This window comes from Hemiscyllium ocellatum, chromosome 35, assembly GCF_020745735.1.
Source record: "Hemiscyllium ocellatum isolate sHemOce1 chromosome 35, sHemOce1.pat.X.cur, whole genome shotgun sequence".
Taxonomy (NCBI): Eukaryota; Metazoa; Chordata; class Chondrichthyes; order Orectolobiformes; family Hemiscylliidae; genus Hemiscyllium; species Hemiscyllium ocellatum.
In genome coordinates this window covers 45214685-45234500 of record NC_083435.1, presented here as the reverse complement: position 1 = coordinate 45234500, position 19816 = coordinate 45214685, and the positions used below count along the sequence as shown (strand labels likewise).

The following is a 19816-nucleotide window of genomic DNA, read 5'->3' as shown; positions in this document are numbered from 1 at the left end:
CTGAGTAAACTAGGATCATATTCACTGGAATTTAGAAGAATGAGGGAGAATCTTATCAAAACATATACAATTATGAAAGGGATAAATAAGGTAGAAGCAGGGAGCATTTTCCACTGGTGGGTGAAACTAGAACAAGAGGGCAGAGCCTCAACTTAGGGGGTGCAGATTTAGGTCAGAATTGAAGAGGAATGTCTTCACCCAAAGAGTTGTGAATCTCTGGAATTCCTTGCCCAGTGAAGTAGTTGATGCTTTCTCAGAGAATGCTTTTAGAGCTAAGATATAAGGTTTTGAACAGTAAGGGAAATAAGGATTATGGTGAGAGGGTGAATAAGTAGAGCTAAGGCCGTGAAAAGATCAGCCATGATCCTATTGAATGGAGGAGCAGGGTCTAAGGGCCAGATGACGTACTCCTGCGCCTTATGTTCTTATGAATTAAAATCCACTTTGACTCTCTGGATTTATGTTTCAAACAAAAGTCAATTATTTCAAATGAATTTATCAGTGCTGCCGGAACTGCATCTTCATGTCAGGAGAGGTGTTCTGGAGTCGAATGAGCTTTCTTGTATCTTTATGATAGTAACAGAGCAAAACTCACATTCATTAGCTCAAGAAAGCAGTCAGAAAGATTCTGCTTTGTATTCACTGGTGTTAAAGAGGGCAAACTGCACGCAACCATATAAATTAGGAGCAGGAGTGGGATATTCGTTCCCTCAACCTGCTCCGCTATTCAGTACGAGCCTCGGTGAACAGCTTATAGCGTCAACGGCACATTCCCACACATGCCTCTGCCTTAAACTTCAATGACCCAGCCTCCGCTGCTGATGGAGATAAAGGTGTACAAGGGAGCAGCCGTTAACTGGACAGAGTGAACAGAATTAGCGTGGAAGTTCTGAGGTGCTTGCTCGAGAGTTTTCGGTGTGCACTGAAGAATGGATCATTGAGGGCCTGGCGTCAAGGAGTGGGTAAGGCCTTGTTTTCAGAGTCAGATGGCAGAACAGAGCTGTAAGTACATAACTCATTTAACTTAGGGTGTAAGTGAAACCAAACTGATGTTCCAGGAGAGCTGTGACCTGATTGACTGATAGGAAATCTGTTTAGGATTTGAAAAAAATAGACACTCCAAAACGAACTAGATTAGCTATCAGGAATTAACTAACTAATAATTTAATTAATTAAATAGAGATGGCTGGGCAGGTGATGTGCTGTAGCTGTATGTTGTGGGAGCTGGCTGATCCCATTGCGAAATGCAGTGTCCATGTCTGCAGCAGGTGATGTGGAATCTGAGCTTCAAACACTGCAACACATCCGGAGGGGGAGAGTTACCTGGACACTTTGTTTTAGTAGACACTCACACCTCGTAGATTGAGTATCACAAATTCGGTCAGTGGCCAGGGATAGTGAGGTGTGATTGCAAGTGACACAGTAAAGGGATCCAGGTAGAGGAGCCTCAGCTCTTGACCTTGAACAATAGGTATGAGGTACTTGCTCCCTGCGTGATGAGGAACAGAGCCACAGGGAGGATGTGCCAGCTGACTGTGGCACAGGAGACCATTCAAAACGAGGGAGAGAAAAGACAAATGGTAGTTGTGGGTTTTTTTTAAATTAGAGGGAGAGATTGTATCCTTTGGAAGCAGGATCAAGATGGTATGTTGCCTGTCTGGTGCCAGGGTGTAGGACATGTGTGACTGGCTTGAAAGAATATTGGAGCAGGAGGGGGAGGATCCAGTTGTGGTCAATGTCAGGATGAACAACATAGGCATGACTGGGAAAGAGGACTTGTTCAGGGATTATCAGGAGCTGGGGACCAAATTAAAAGGTCCTCAAGGGTTATAATCTCTGGATTACTACCAGAGCCATGTGAAAATTGGTTTAGGAAAATTAGGGAAGTAAACATGTGGATATTTGAGTGGTGTGGGAAAGAGGGGTTCCATTTCATCGGGCATTGACATCAGTTTTGGAACTTGAGGGATCTATACCAATGGGATAGTGTCCAGTTGAACTGATCTGGAACCAGTGTTCTAGCAAAAAGAATAAATAGGGTGGTCACGAGAGATTGACGAGAAGGGAAGGGGATAACAACATAAAGTGTGATGGTAAATAGAAAGGAAAGCAGCAGGTTAGCATGTGTGTTGCAGGGTTTGATTACACTGCAGAGTATTTAAAAAGTTAAAAGGAAGGAGAACTCAGGAGATATGAATAATGGAGCTGCTAGAATTCATAAAGAGGTTATAAAAAAGTTCATAATGGCACTTTACCTGAATGCTTGTAGCATTTGAAACAAGGTTGATGAGTTAACGGCACAAATCATTGAGAATGAACATAATTTACTAGTCATTACAGAGACATGGTTGCTGAATGGCCATGACTGGGAGTTAAACATCCAGGGGTATCAGACTATTTGGAAGGACAGATTGGAGGGTGAGGGAAATGGTGCAGCTCTGATATTTAAGGATGACATCAGGGTGGTGATGAGAGATGACATAGGTTCTATGGAGAATAAGGTTGAATCCATTTGGGTGGAAATTAGAAATTCTAAGAAAGAAAAGTCACTGATAGGGCACCAAATAATAACATCACATTTGAGTGGGCAATAAACAAAGAAATAATTAGTGTGTGTAAAAATGGTATGATAATTAAAATAACATTTTAATCTACATGTTAATTGGTCGAACCAGGTCTGGCAGGGTAGCCTTGAGGAGGAGTTCATTGTATGTATCTGCGATAGTTTTCTTGAACAGTATGTAATGGAACCGACGAGGGAGCAAGCTATCCTAGATCTGGTCCTGTATACTGAGACAGGAATAATTAATGAGCACATAGTTTGGGATCCTCTTGGAAGGAGTGATCACAGTTTGGTTGAACTTACAATGCAGATGGAATGTGCAAAAATAAAATCCAATCTGAGAGTCCTGTGATTTAACAAAGGACACTACAATAGGATGAGGAAAGAGTTGGCTAAAATAGACTGGAAGCAAACACTTTATGGTGGGACAGTTGATGAACAGTGGATGACTTCCACAGCCACTTTTCAAAATGCTCAGCAAAAGCATACACCAGTGAAAAGGAAGGACAGTAGAAAAAGGGGTAATCTGCTATGAATGTCAAAGGAATTAAGGGATGCTATCAAACTGAAAGAGAAAGCACACAAAATGGCAAAGACCCACAGGAAATTAGAAGATTAAAACCACAAAAATATTGATGAAGAAAAGTGAGCTAGATTATGAGAGAAGACTATAACTCAGAATATAAAGACAGGTAGCAAAAGCTTCTATACATATGTAAAATGAAAAAGAGTGGCTAGGGTAAACATTGGTCCTTCACAGGGTGAGAAGGGGGATTTAGTAATAGGATATGAGGTAATGGCTGAGACATTGAACAGGTATTTTGTGTCGGTTTTCACAGTGGAGGACACGAATAACATGCCAGATACTGACAAGGAGACGAAGGCAAGTGAGGACCTGGAATCAATAATTATCAGGAAAGAGGTAGTGTTGGACAAGTGATAGAGCTAAATGTGGACAAGTCTCCCAGCTCTGATGGAATGCATCCCAGGGTACTAAATGAAATGGGAAATAGCAAATGCACTTGCGGACGTTTTCCAAAAATCACTGGACTCTGGTGCAGTTCCAGCAGATTGGAAAACAGCAAATGTGACGACACTGTTTCAAAAAGGAGGCAGACAAATGATGGGGAATTATAGGTTGATTAGCTTAACTTATGGTGGGGAAAATGCTTGAATCTATTATCAAGGAAAGAACAGCAAGTCATCTAGATAGAAATTGTCCCATTGGGCAAAAGCAGCATGGGTTCATGAAAGGCAAGTCATGCTTAACTAATCTCCTGGAATTCAATTGGAACATTATGAACACGGTGGACAACAGGGAATCAGTAGATGTGGTAGATCTGGATTACCAAAAAACATTCAACAAAGTGCTGCACAAAAGGCTGCTGCATAAGATAAAGATGCATGGCATTATGGGTCATGTATTAGCACGGGTAGAGAATTGGTTAACTAACAGGAAGCAAAAAGCGGGAATAAATGACTGCTTTTCTGACAATCGGTGACAAGTGGTGTGCCTCAGGAATCAGTGGCGTGACTGAAATTATTCACAATTTACATAGATAATTTGGAGTTGGGATCATATGTAGCATGTCAAATTTTGCAGATGACACTAAGATGAGTGGTAGAGCACAGTGTGCAGAGTACTGTGAAACTTTGCAGTGGGATGTAGATACTTTAAGTGAGTGGGCAAAGATCTGGCAGATAGAGTACAATATTAATAAATGCAAAGTCATCCATCTTGGTAGGAATAACAGCAAAAAGGACTATTATTTGAATGGTAAAAATTGTTGTGCAGAGGGACCTGGGTGTTCTTGTACATGAATCACAGAAGGTTAGTCTGCAGGTGCACAGGTAATTAAAAAGGGAAATGGAGTTTTGTCCTTCATTGCTAAAGGGATTGAGTTCAAAAGCAGGGAGAGTATGCTGCAGCTATATAGGATGCTGGTGAGGCCACACCTGGAGTACTATGTGCAGTTTTAGTCTCTGTACTTGAGAAATGATGTACTGGCACTGGAGGGGGTGCAGAGCAGGGTCACTAGGTTGATTCTGGAGTGGAGAGGGTTGGCTTCCGAGCACAGATTGAGTAGAGTGGGATTAAATTCATTGGAATTTAGAAGAATGAGGGGGGAACCTTATTAAATACATGTAAAATTATGGTGGGAATAGATAAGATAGAGGTTGAGTGAATGTGTCCAATGGTGGTTGAAACTAGGACTGGAGGGCATAGCCTGATAATTAGGGGGGGGGCCAGTTTTAGGACTGAATTGAGAAGGAACTTCTTCACCCAAAGGGTTGTGAATCTCTGGAAATCCCTGCCCAGTGAAGGAGTTGAGGCTTCCTCAGTAAATGTTTTTAAAGCTATGATAGATATTTGTTTGAACAGTAAAGGAACTAAGGGTTATGGAGAGAGGGCAGGTAGGTTGAGCTGAGGACATGAAAAGATCTGCCATGATCATACTGAATGGCAGAGTGGGCTCAAAGGGCCAGATGGCCAGTTCCTGCCCAGAGTTCTTAGGAACAGAATTTCAAAGCCTCACGACCCAACTGAGAGAAAACAATTTGCCATCAATTCTGTCTAAAATGCGAGAGCAATTAATTTTAAACTGGGTCCTCTAGTTTTACTCTGTCTCACAAGTGGAAACATTCTTTCAGCGTTCAGTCTATCCAGCGTGTCTCAATAATGTCACATCTCATTCTTCTAAACTCAATGGATATAGGCTAATTCGGACCAATGCTTCCCCATAGGACAACCTTCCTATCTCAGATATCAGTAAAGCAAACCTTTTCTGAACAGCCACTAAGACATTTAAGTCCTTCCTTAAATAAGAGTAAAACTGTCACACAGTTATCTGAGGAACAACTTTTTCACACAGAGGGTTGTTTGTATGTGGAATGAAATGCCAGAGGAAGTAGCAGATGCAATTACAATAATTAAAAGACATTTGGACTGGTACATGAAGAGAAATGGTTTAGGAGGTTATGGGCCAAATGCAGGCAAGTGAGACTAGTTTAGTTTGGGTAATTTGTTTAGCATGGCTCTATTCCTGATGAAGGGCTTTTGCCCGAAACGTCAATTTTCCTGTTTCTCAGATGCTGCCTGAACTACTGTGCTTTTCCAGCACCACTCTAATCTGGAATCTGGTTTCCAGCATCTGCAGTCCTTGCTTTTACCAAGCATGGACGAGTTGGACTGAAGGATCTGTTTTTGTGCTGTATAACTCATGATATTCCAGATGCTTCTGGAAATGCACAGCTGGTCAGGCAGCATCCAAGGCGCATGAGGGTCAATGTTTTGAATCAGTAGATGTGGTATATTTCGATTAACAAAAGGAATTCGACAAAGTCCTGCACAAAATAGTGCTGCATAAGATAAAGATCACTCTTCATCAGGAGTGAAGTTGTGGCCCAAGGGAGCTGAGAGATAAATGGTTGGGGTGGGGCTGGGGGCGAAGGTAGTTGGGAATACGATAGGTAGATGAAGATGGGTGAGTGATAGTCATAGGTCTGAGAGGAGGGTGGAGCGGATAGGTGGGAAGGAAGATTGAGTCTCTCAGCGACTCTCTTGTTAGGTCCATGCTCCTCACCAACCCACCCTCTACTCCTAGCACCTTCCCCTGAAACTGCAGGAAGTGCAAAGCCTGTGCCCATACCTTCCTCCTCACCTCTGTCCAAGGCCCCAAAGGAGCCTTCCACATCTGATAGATTTACCTGTACTTCCACACACGTCATCTACCGTGTCCGTTGCACCAGATGTGGTCTCCTCTGCATTGGGGAGACACGCTGCCGATGTGCGGAACATTTCGGAGAACATCTCTGGGACACACACATTAAACAACCCCACTGCCCTGTGGCCAAACACTTCGACTCCCCCTCCCACTCTGCCTGGGCCTCCTCCATTACCAAATCCAAGCCTGGAGGAAGAACACCTCATCTTCCACCTTCGGACCCTCCAACCACACGGGATCAACGCCGATTTCACCAGTTTCCTCATTTCCTTTCCCCCCACCTTATTCTGGATATAACCCTCCAACCCAAATGGACGGTCTACATCTGAACCAGACCGGAACCAATGTCCTTGGGAGAGTTTTTGCTACTGCTGTTGGGGAGGTTTTAAACTAATATAGCAGGGGGCTGGGAACCAGAAGAGAAAGCAAGTAGGCAGTGAGGTGGGGACTGGAGACTGTTAAAAATTATGAAGATAGCTTTAATAAAGGGAAGAGTAGGCAGACAGCAGACAAGTCCAAAAGAACTGGTGGCCTGAAATGCATCTACTTTAATGCAAGAAATATAGTGTGTAAGGCAGAGTGAACTTAGAGCTTGGACTGGTGCGTGGGAGTATGACTTTATTGCAATCACAGAGACTTGGTTGAAGGAAGGGCATAATGATTGGCAACTAAATGTTCCAGGATAGAGACGCTTCAGACAGGACATGGAGGGAAGTAAAAGGGGGATGGAGTTGCATTGCTGGTCAGGGATGATATCACAGCTGTGCTAAAGGAGCACACTATGGAGATCTTGGGTAGATTAGATTACTTTAAGAGATGATGGGTCCTTGAGGTACTCATGAATGATCAATATTGTACGCGAAATTCAGAGATTTCATTACACATTTTCAACATATTTACTAATTATCACACTGAGAGCATTGAGAAAAAAAATGTCAGCTACAATGAATGGTTTGAGCTGCAAATTGGTCTTCCTTTTCTTCAACCATGAGGGCTATCTGATATAATAACAGAACAGACTGATAGAAATACCACATTTTCTTCACAAGGAGCCCTAGCATCTACCTTCACTGCTTGAAGGGTGAGCCACAGTATCTGCTGGGGGGGAAATATGTTGCAGGTTACAGAGGGATATATAATAGCTGCAGAGCTGGGCTGAGAGATGGCAAATGGAGTTGAATGTGGAAAAGTGTAATGATTCACTTTGGAAGGAACAATAGGAATAAAGAATACTGGGCTAATGGTAAGATTCTTGTGAGTGCAGATGAGCAGAGATATCTCAGTGTCCATGTACATAGATCCCTGAAAGTTGCTACCCAGATTGATAGGGTTGTTAAGAAGATATATGGTGTGTTAGCTTTTATTGGTTGAGGGATTGAGTTTCAGAGCCATGAGGTCATGTAGCTGTACAAAACTCTGGTGCAGCTGCACTGGGAGTATTGCGTACAGTTCTGGTCACTGCATTATAGGAAGGATGTGGAAGCTTTGGAAAGGGTTCAGAGGAGATTTGCTAGGATGTTGCCTAGTATGAGGAAAGGCTGAAGGACGTGAGGCCATTTTCGTTAGAGAGAAGAAGATTGAGAGGTGATTTAACTGAGACATATAAGACGATCAGAGGGTTAGATACGTTGGATAGCGAGAGCCTTTTTCTTGGATGGTTATGGATAGCACTAGGGGACATATCTATCACTCCTCAGTTTAAAGTTATAGGACAGATGTCAGAGGTAGTTTCTTTACTCAGAGAATAGTAGGAGCATAGAATGCACTGCTGCAACAGTAGTAGACCTGCCAACTTTAAGGGCATTTAAATGGTCATTGGATAAACAAATGGATGAAAATGAAATAGTGTCGGTTAGATGGGCTTCAGATTGGTTCCACAGGTTGGCACATTCTCAAAGGCCGAAGGGCCTGTACTGTGCTGTAATATTCTATGTTCTAATGCAGAAGGAAAGTATACAGTAAATGGCAGAACCCTTAGTAACATCAACATACAGAGAGTCTAGGGGTACAGGTGCACACTTCCCTGGAAGTGGCAACACAATTGGATACGCTGGTCCAGAAGACATATGACATGCTCCCCTTCATCAGTTGGGGAACAGAGTATGAAAATTGGCAATTCATGTCGCAAATGTATAACACTTCAGTGAGGCTTGGAAGGTAGTAGCAATGAAGAAAGATTGGGCAGACTTTGTTTGTTTTCACTTGAATGTTGAAGTATGAGAGACAACCTGACAGCAGTTTACAAACTTATGAGAGGCATGGATGGAATGGATTTTTCCAGGGTAGAAATGTCAATTACTAATGGACATAACTTAAGGTAAAAGAGGTTAATTTTAAAGGAGATGTAAGATGCAAATCTTTTATGCAGAGGGTCATAAGGACTTAGAATGCACTGTTAGAGGAGCTGGTTGTGGTTGAGGCAGATTCATTAGCAATGTTTAAGAGGCATCTTGACAGATTATGATTTGAAGAGCTGTTGCAGGCATATTGGGCTGAATGGCCTCGATCTGCACTGTAACAATTCTGTCATTCTGTGACACACAAACCCACTGCATTATTAATGAGGAGATATGTTAAAATGGAACAAAAGGATCTCCCGAATTATGGGATGTGTTTCAGAGTCCAGTTCCATTCTATCTATGAATTCAGTGAGGAGAATTGTGAACTGAGCTGCCACAGGAATTCACCATGGGGGACAGTCATAGAGTCATACAGCACAGACATGGTTCTTTTGCTTCAACTTATCCATGCCAACCAGATTTTCTATAGATCCATTAGAATTTAGCATTTAACCCATATCTCTCAAAACACTTCCTATTCGTGCATCCATCCAGATGTCTTTTAAATGTTGCAATTGTATTAATCTTTACCACTTCCTCTGGCAGCTTTTCCTTACACGCACCACCTTCTGTGTGAAAAAGGTGCCTCTCAGATCCCTTTTAAATCTTTTCCCTTTCACTTTAAACCTATGCCATTTGGGTTTAGACTTCCCCATCCTAGGAACAGGACCTTGATTATTCACCATATCCATGCCCTTCATGATTTTCCAAATCTCTGTAAAGTCACCCCTAAGCCTTAGATGCTCCAGGGAAAAAAAAAATCCTAGCTCCACATAAAAAGGTCGTGTTGAAAGCTGTGATTGTGTCCTTTCCCTCTCTGGCTCCGTGAGACTATCACCAGGGACACCCTTAAGTACAAACGGTGGCAAAATGATCTTCAACAGCAGCAGTTGGCAGTGAATTGATATCAGCATCTTAAATATAACCACCTGTTGGACCATCACAAATCTAAATAATTTTCTATGCCGAGGGATGGGTACTTGATTCTTTGCTGTGGGCACCACTCTTTGAGAAGGATGTAAAGTTATTAGAAACAGTACAGAAAAGATTCAAGACAGTGATTCCAGGGATGAGGAACTTCACATTCAGACAGTGTGTGGAAAGCTGGGACTGTTCCCTTGGAGAAGAGGTTGAGGGGAGATGTGAGAGGTCTGGACAGAGTAGGCAGGGAGAAACTGTTTCTATTGGTGAATGGATGGATGAAACACCAGAGAGCTCAGATGTAAGGGAATTGATGATGAATCAATGGTGACCTGAGAAGAAACCCCTCTACATTGTGAGTGGTGAGGATCTGGAATAACTGCCAGAGAAACTGGTTGAGGCAGATTCACAAGACATTCAAGGGGGAATTGGATGATCGTTGAAAAAATAAAACATTCTGCTCAAGGGAGAAGGCGGGGGGTTGGGGGGGGGGGGGAATGGTGGCACAAGATGAATTGCTTGTTTGCAAAGTTAACACACAGCTGAGTGGCTTCCCTCTTTGCTATGACCATTCTTAGATTCTATCAAATTCTTGATTCCAAAAGATATCAGCAACACCAGAACAATAGTTATAATTTCAGCATTATCCCTAGGTGAAATATTCCTTGAGCACTACATTTGAAAATGCTCATATGGGATTTGATCGATGCTCTTTAAAGAAATGTCACTGAAAAAAATATTCAAGACTCATCTCAGTTAAGAGACAAATTGTGCATAAAAACTTGCAAGTGATTGAAACTGCCCACTTTCCCACGAAAGAAACAGATAATTACATATACTGAAGCTGTTCCAAACAATCTAGTGACTTCATTATTCATGTCCATTAGGCTGATAAATAATTTCTCGTCATATTCAAAATGGTCTCCAAAATGATTGAACAGATGATATTGCTCACGGCGGAATTCAGAATTTCTGGGGTTTCAAATGGATGACCTATTAAAAGCAAAATATTGAATGTAAACAGAAGGCGAGAAATGGTTTTATAAAAACAAAGGTATATCACAGAACTGTCGAATTCTCAGTGCAGTAGGAGGCCATTGTGCTGCACCGGCTCCCAAAACAGGTACCCAGGTAATCCCATTCTCCAGTCTTATCTCTGTCACCCTCTAAATCCATCACTTTCAACTATATATCCAGCTCTCTTCTGAAATCTCCTTGGAATTTGCCTCCACCACTCTCCCAGACAGCGCATTCCAAATTCTACCATCTCTCTGAGTAAAGAAGTTGCTCCTCACCTCACGTTTAGCTCTCTTGCAGGCAATCATGATATTGTGTTTCCCCTACTTATGATGTAACAACTAGTGGAAACAGAATATCCTTCTTTATCCTGTAACATTGTTCGTAATTGTGAGTACCTTCATAATCTTCTCTGCTCCAAGGCAAATAAGCTCAATTTCTCGAATCTTTCCTTCCATCTAAAGTCCCTCATTCCTGGTGTCATTGTAGTAAATCTAGTAAATCAGGAAGCACTAATTTGCCAGTGCAATTATTTCGTTTTGAAAGTCTGAATGCTGTGGGAGGAGAGCAAATAAAGGTAGGTTAGGGGAAAGAATATCTGTGGATCTGTTATGATTGAGTGTCATTAAAATTTTTATTACAATGCTTTAAATCAAAGAGGGAAGACAGGGCAGACCATAAAGTGAAATTCTCCTTGTTGGATAAAACAAGCAAGCTTCATCTCCACCCTGACAGGAGAAGAGTGGAAAACAGGATGTCAATGCACCCATGAACATAGAAAAATACAGCACAGAACAGGCCCTTTGGCCCATGATATTGTGCTGAGGTTTAATCCTAATGTAAAATATAATAACTTAGCCTACGCACCCCTCAACTCACTGCTATCCATGTGCATGTCCAAAAACATTACCACCGAAGCTGAAGGAGTGTAAGGAGCAAGAAAATCACAGAATCACTGAATTCTTGTGGTGTAGGTGGCCATCAAGTTTTCATTGGTTCTATCGTCTAATGCTAATCTTCTCTCTGCACCTCATATCTCTGCACACTAGTTCTATCCCAATAATCATCCTTCACCTTCTTGCTCTTTTACTCTAAGCCCATTAATAAGCTGGAGAATATTCTGTTTTATTTGCTGCTCTGTCCACCTGTCCTGTCACCTTCAATAATCGGTGCACATATAAACCAAGGTCACTCTGCTCCTGCACTCCCTTGAGAATTCTAGCCCCCAAGTTATATTCTCTTTCAGTGTTCTTCCAACAGAACAGTTTTCAAGAAGAGTCACTAGACTGAAACATTAACTCTGTTTCTGTCTCCACAGATGCTGCAGACCAGCTGAGTTTCTCCAGCATTTTCTGTGTTTGTCTCCAAAGACCGAATCCACCTGACCCTTCTATCACCTTCTGTCCCAGATGTTGGGCAAGGTCTGCTGATGACATATTGGACTTATCAGCCATCCCAAACCCAAGTGAATCAGAAAGGAATCAAGTCAGCTTTGATGCCAAGGGACTGCTTATGGAGATACAAGAAGCAAAATAAAAGGCAATGTAGTGAATGTTCACTTTTAAAATCAGGCAAGGGCCACACACCCTTGGATCTTAAACCAGTTTAATTAATACAATCCAAAAAAAATTCATTCCATTATCTTCAGATGAAGTGAAAAATCAGGCTGAGAAACAGAATGGAAGAAAGTAGGAACTGCAGATGCTGGACATCAGAGTTGAGTGTGTGGTGCTGGAAAAGCACAGGCAGATCAGGCAGCATCTAAGAAGCATGAGAACTAACATTTTGGGCATAAACATTTCATCAGGCTTATGCCCAAAACATTGATTCTCCTGCTCTTCGGATGCTGCCTGACCTGTTGTGCTTTTCCAACACCACACTCTCGACTGACAGATAGAATGGACAGGTGAGCTGTTCCTATCCATTTTCTACCAGAAATAAAAGTGAAAATACCATCACTACAGAATTTATTGTACTGAAGGAGTCGAATTCTCCCACTGCACATATTCTGGAACTACAAAACAACGATTCACATTATTCAAGTATCATTTCCTTTACTTAGTGCTCATTTCTCTTTAAAAGTGGTTTTGGAGTCAGTTTCCACAGTCCAACAGAATATTCAACATCATGAAAGACTCAATGGCAGAACAAAACCTTTGCTTATTTTGGTCACATTCATAAATGGACATTTCTTATTAACTCACCATTCAATTAAGGGAGAATTTGTTTTCAAAATTTCTTCTGTAAAAGCTTCCTACTCAGGGATTTAAACACCTTTACTAGCCCTCCATTTACCCTGCCTTTTCCAGCTAAAGAGATTCTGGGTTTTAGTCGTCTGATCTGCCCTAAAGCATACAAATCCTGCCTTCACTAATGCAAGAAATCTTTCTGTAACTTCTCATTTTCACTCGGCACAAATGAAGCTTCCATCAAATCAATTGCACATGGACTAATTCTTACTTGGTATCAGTGCAATAAAAAAAATTGCCATCTTTAAATTCCACACAGACTGGCAAATCTAGTGACATGTGTCAAACTTGTTGCATCAGCATTTCAAATGCATTTCGTGAAATCATAGTTTTACTCAAGTGAGAGTCATTCGTACAGATCAGAGTTTCAAATGAATAATTAATCACAACTATTCACATGTGTGTCTTACTCACAAGTGCTCACCTTTATGACGTTCAATCATATTAACAAGGATGTTAACTTCTTCAGTAATCTTCTCTTCAATGGACTTCTTGCCCATCCCAAAGCTGCGAAGGCTGATATCACAAACTTTCTGCCATTTCTTCCCTTCTACTGAATATAACACCTGAAAGTCACACAACACCAGCTGAGTAACCCTTATACACAATGGGAAGTTTATGTGAGCGTAATGTAAGGTTAATTTAATTCTGCTTTCAGAGGGTTCACGCCCCAAATCTCGATGATCCTTCTCAAATTGGTTTGTCGAATGTAAAAAGGAATAATTTTCAATGAGAACATCTTACAGTCTAGTCGGAAGGCTATTCAGCCCACTGTGTGCATTCCTTCTCTTCGGAAGAGTAATCCACTTGGTCTGATTCTCCCATAATCCTGCAATGGTCTCCGTTATGAGGCCAATTTTTAAATTCATTCTTGAGATGTGAAAGTCACTGGCCAGCATTTAGCACTCACTAATTGCCCAGAGGGCAGTTAAAAGTCAATCACGTTGTGGTGGGCCGGGAATCAAGTATAGGCCAGAACAGGTAAGAAGGACAGTTTCCTTCACTGCAAGACATAGAAGTTAGAACAGTACAGCACAGTACAGGCCCTTTGACCCTAGATGTTGTGCCAATCTTTTATCCTACTCTTAAGATCAAACTAACCTACATACCCTTCATTTTACTATCATCTATGTGCCTCCCCAAGAATCACTTAAATGTCCCTAATGAATCTGACTCTACTACCACTGCCAGCAGCACATTCCATGCACTCACCACTCTCAGTGCAAAGAACTTACCTCTGACATCTCCCCTGAACCTTCCTCCATTCACCTTAAAATTATACACTCCATGATAGCCTGGGAAAACATCTCTGGCTATGCACTCTATCCATGCCTCTCATCACCTTGTACACCTCCATCAAGTCACCTTGCATCCTCTTTCGCTCCAATGAGAAAAGCTCTAGCTCCCTCAACCTTTTTTCATAAGAAACGTCCTCCAGTCCAGCAGCATTCTGGTAAATATCCTCTGCACCCTCTTCAAAGCTTTCATGTCTTTCCTATAATGAGACAACTAGTACTGAACACAGTTTCAAGTGTGGTCTAACCAGGGCTCTATTGAGCCGCAGCATAACGTCATGGCTCTTAAACTCAATCCCCCTGCTAATGAAAGCCAACATATCTTATGCTTTCTTAACAACCCTATCAACTTGGATGGCAACTTTGAGGACATGGACCCCATGATCCCTCTGTCCCTCCAACTGCCAAGAATTCTGCTTTAACCATGTCATCTGCATTCAAATTCAAACTTCCAAAATGAATCACTTCACACTTTTCCAGGTTGAACTCTATCTGCCACTTCTCTGCCAACTCTGCATCCTGACAATGTCCCTTTGCAACCTCCAACAGCCCTCCACACGATCCACAATTCCACCAATCTTCCTGTCTACCCTTCCACTTCCTCATCAAAGTTATTTATAAAAATCACAAAGTGGATCACCACTGGCCACTGAGCTCCAAGTTGAATACTTTCCATCTATTACCACCCTCTGTCTTCATTGGCCAGCTAATTCTATATCCAGTCAGCCAAATTTCCCTGTATCCCATGCTTCCTTACTTTCTGAATGAGCCTACCATGGGGAGCCTTATCAAACATCTTGCTAAAATCCATATACACCACACCCATTGCTGTACATTCATCAAAGTGTTTTGTCATATCCTCAAAGAATTCAATTAGGTTTGTGACTCTCTTTAATCAAGCTTTGCTTTTCCAAATAATCATAAATCCTCTTTGTTGGAGTCCTCTCCAATAATTTGTCCACCATCGATGTAAGACTGATGGTCTGTAATTCCAACGGTTATCCCTATTCCCTTTATTGAACAAGGGAATTACATTTGACACCATCCAATCATCAGGTACTACTCCAGTGGACAGTGAGAATGCAAAGATCATCATCAAAGGCAGAGCAATCCCTTCCCTCACTTCCCTGAGTAACTTTGTGTGTATTGCATCTGGCCTAGGGGACTTACCTTTCCTCATTGTTTTCAAAATTTAGCACATTCTCCTTCTCAACATCAACCTGTTCATGCACATCAACCTGTTTCATGTTGTCCTCACAAATAACAAGGCCCCTCTCATGAGTGGATCCTTGAAGCGAGGTATTAAGAACCTTCTCTACTTTTTTCGACTCCAGACTCAAGGTTCCCTCCAATATCCTTCATCGGTCCTACCCTCACTCTGGCCATCCTCTTGACGCACATCTTAGGATTTTCCTAAATCTTACCCGCCAACGTTTTCCATGCCCCCCTTCTAGCTCTCCTAAGTCCATTCTTCAGTTCCATCCTGGCTACCTGTAACCCTCTGAAGTCCTGTCCGCTCCTTGCTTCCTCAACCTTAAGTAAGGTTCCTTGTTCTTCTTGACTCGATGTTCCACATCTCTTATCATCCAGATTCCTTCACCCTGCCATACTTTCCTTGCCAAGTGGGAAAAATCCAGCACTTGCAGCAAGCGCTCCCTAAACAACCTCCACATTTCTGTTGTGCATTTCCCTGAGAATATCTGCTCCCAATTTTTGCTCCACAATTCCTGCCTAATAACATTGTAATCTGCCCTCCCCCAATTAAATCTTTTCCTGTACCATCTGCTCCTACCCCTCTCCATGACTATACTAAAGGTCAGGGAGTTGTGATCACTATCACCGAAATGCTCTCCCACCGAGACATCTGACACCTGATCTGGTTTGTTGCCAAGCACCAAATCCAATATGGCTTCTCCTCCAGTTAGCCTATCTACGTATTAAGTCATGATTAAACTTAATCATATTTTACTGACAATTGACAATGGTTTTGTCATCATTAGATTCAGAATTACAGATTATTATTGAATTCAAATTCCACAACTTACCAGGCAGGATTGAACCCAGGTCCCTACGACATGATCTGGGTCTCTGGATTAATAGTCCTGCAATAACATCACTTCTCCATTCTACTTTCACCAACTCTCCAGGCACTGCATTTCAAATCAGAACAACTTACATTGACAAAATCTCATATTCTGTCTGATTCTTTTCTCTTCATTAAATTATTTTAAAATTTAATATGAGTATTCACACGTTGGAAGGTGCCAGAATAGAACTGGACAATGCAGCAAGTATTGTCGCCTTGTAAGTATTATACAGACAAGCACAAATGATTCACATGAGATTCAATATTTGTTTGTTTGCATTTAAACAACATTGCATTTTAAAGTCCACCAGAATTGTTAGCACAGTAGTGTTTGGATGAAGGAGGCCATAAAAAAGTTTACAAAAATGACTTAAAAGATTGGCAATATCTAGACATTTTTGAGGAAGGAATGCAATATCTTTAGCCAGGATTGCACTGACCTCAAAAAAATAACAACAGTGTTCAGGCTGCATAGCAGGACATAAGTGAGATGGGAATGTGGAGCCTGTCATCAACTCAAGCTCTGATCTCTATAACTTAGTAGTGATTTGTTATTTGGCTCAAAGGCAGATATTAGGATTGTGACTGTGCTGTTATTACCTGAGTGTCACACCTATATTTTAATGTAATGGTTTTAATATTTTGTAGATTGCCGTTTTAATAGGTTCGTAAACAATTCATGCAGTTCAGTCAATAGTGTAGATCAACAATCTGTAACTCAGTTCCAGCATGGACTACATCTCTAGGAACAGCATTGCCTGTAAAGAACTTTGAGCCATACTGTGGCTGCGAAAAGAGCTTTGGAACTGCAATATTTTCTTTCTAATTTGATCCACTTGATTGTTAGTGACAGTCACATTACACCATGACATCACAAGTTGATGATAAATATGATGCAAGTGGATGCAGTGTAAAAGCAGAGAAATCTGATGAGCTTGCATCTAGAGTACAGTGTACAGTTTTAATCTCCTCACAGAACAAAGCGTATAGTTACACTGGAAGTACGCTCAATAGATTGATTCCTGGGATGAAAGAATTGTTTTATGAGGAAATGTTGAAGTAGATAAGGCTGGGGACAAGGTCCATCCATTCTTTCTGTGGCTGATGTCACCATTTTGGGAATCCTCACACTGTTTCAGGTACTGGCTAGACCTGGGGTGGATCACAGTATTCCCCACAGAGAGAGAGAGAGAGAGTGCAAGAGAGAGAATGGCCACAGTCATCCTAATGTACTGCATGCTGAACAATATCACTCTCAAACAAGGTTAAGCCTGGGACAGCTTAGCAGAGAAACTAGGAGGGGTGAATAAAGCGGGAATCACCACAGAGGTAAGTAGACCAAGGCATCTTGGGAGAACGGAATGGACTAGAACATCCATGGAGAGGAAAATGGACTGGAACTGTTTGGAAGAGAGGAATGGTCTGTCACATTCCCTTGGTGGGAATGAACAGGAACATCCCAGGTGAGGAGAAAGGACTGGAACATCCTGGGAGAAGGAAATGGACTGGGACTTTCCTGGAGAGGAATTGGATGAGGTGAATGTTGAGGCTCAGAAATTGAAGGTGAGGAGAGATGAATCTCCATAGAAGGTGACCCCACGACAGGACGCAAGTGTCAGGTCTCAACTCAGGCAGTCTCCCAGAGTGAATCACTTCACACTCCCTGAATCTTTCAGGCAGTCTGAAAATCTTGGATACATCCTCTAAGCACTCAGTCAATCTTCCCTCCCTCTTGTGTTCTGCTCTCCTGTACATGTGCTGATCCCACCGACCAATCCTCTGAACTACCGCCTTGGTTACTGTGGGTGTTTCTTTCCCAATCTAAAAACATCCAAGGCTACACATCCCAACTGATGCTGTCAGTTTGAGAGCCTTCATGATGAAAAATGCTAGTCGCACTAGAAAACATTTACTGGGGAACCGAGACAGCAACTGCAATAAGTGAGGTTTTATTCAGATGGAACAGTAACAAGTTTAAATTCCCACCTGATCTGCTGCTCAAAGTCACCTCCATTTCCTCGGTCAGTTTCCCAAATTTCGGGAAACTCATGTTGCTCCAGAAATATTTGGATTGACTGTGAGAGACGTCAATCAGAGAGCCCACCCACTCTGCCCATTGTCTCCTCTTCCTCTTCCAGAGCTGGTTCACTTCCTATAGGGACTGAAAACCAAGTGAGGAGATGGTGAGTGAAGGAGCAGCTTTTATACAAATTGTATCCCATAATATCCACACCAATCTTCAGGCAGTCTGACTATTCTGTGGGCAGTCAGGGGTGGAAATGTCCCTTATGCTGTGTGAGAAGATCCAGCTGAGAGAGCTGTTTACTCGGTGCTTTGTGCTGAACTGTGTGACTGGAGCTGTGTGTTGGATATTGAGTGTGTTTATTGGAAGCGTTTCCGTCTGATTTCCAGGCTGAGTTTTGTTGATGGTTTATTCCTGAATATGAGAAGTTGAGGTGTAGTTATCTGGTAAGAGGTGCAGTGTCTTAGGATTCTTACTGATTTCCTATTACTGAGTTTTGTTTGTGTGTGTTCGGAGCCGCCCGTTATCCTGGGAACTGTAATTTATACAGTTCCTCTGAGAGAGAGTTGCCTGCTTGGACGGGCTGGACTGAGGTACAGATACCTCATTGGGTGATGGTATATAGAAATTAGCTACATTGAAATAACACTTTCCTCGGCTTCTGGCTCCTCCTGCTCAGGGTTTTTTCAAATAATTTTGAAATACAAGGGAAGAAATTTTGAAATTTACAATGAATTAACATTTCTCCCAAGTGCTTTTTATTTGAAACGCACATTTTCAGGCTAAAACTGGCCTTTGCCAGCACAATACAAGCTCATTGTGATTTACTAGCCCGTTTTATACTCTGCTTGACTTGTTTTTTCTACTGCCCTCATGGTGCCTTCGGAAGGTGGGCGGGTGTGGGTGGAGGAGAGAAAGTAGCCACATTGTCTGCTCCTGATTACTAATCTGTGTCCGTGCTAAAAACACAAGGTGTATGATAGTCAAGTGTGGAAAAAGGAAAGGACTTTTTATCTGATTTCCCCGCAAAAGGGAATAGCAGATGGCACTCGCTATGGTACTGTGTATTCATCAAAGCAGGACAGGGAGTTGAAGGAAATCATGTTTCCTTTTCCTGTTTTACAGAAGGATTGCACCACATTGCATCAGAGAATACAGAGAGGATAGACACCGCAATAGATCCTGACCATCATCCAAGGAAGAACTGCACAACTGTGGGAAGACATTCAGTCCCTTCGCAGTTTTGCTCAATACAGACAAAGTTGGACAGTGAAAGCATCATCTGGAAATCAGTCAGGTCAGGAACTTTGACATATCATCAGATCTGAAAGTGGTCAGTGGTGTGGAGCCTTCCTTCAGAACCAGCCTTTCTGAAGGTTCGGCTGGGGATGATTGGTCAGGGTGAGACTGGGAAGAAGTGTGAGTAGCTCAAGGTGTGGTGAGAGCGTCAATCATTCATCGTTGCTCATGAACCACTGACTCATTCCTACAGGAGAGAGGCTGTTCCAATGTAAGGAGACCTCCACAGGCTTGTAGGACCCTCAAACACACAGTGATGAACAAATGTTGATGAACGAAAGTAACACAAGGATAGCTTC

General features: G+C 42.1%; 1 protein-coding gene across 1 annotated transcript in view; it reads left to right on the top strand.

Moving 5' to 3' along the window:
* Positions 1 to 19815, top strand: part of LOC132832891 (zinc finger protein 501-like) — a 66688-nt gene extending 46873 nt beyond the window's left edge. The window contains exon 4 of the mRNA XM_060851094.1: positions 19344 to 19815. The gene's annotated coding sequence lies outside the window, so the exon portion shown is untranslated. The remainder of the gene's footprint in view (positions 1 to 19343) is intronic.
* The last annotated feature ends 1 nt before the right edge of the window (position 19816 follows it).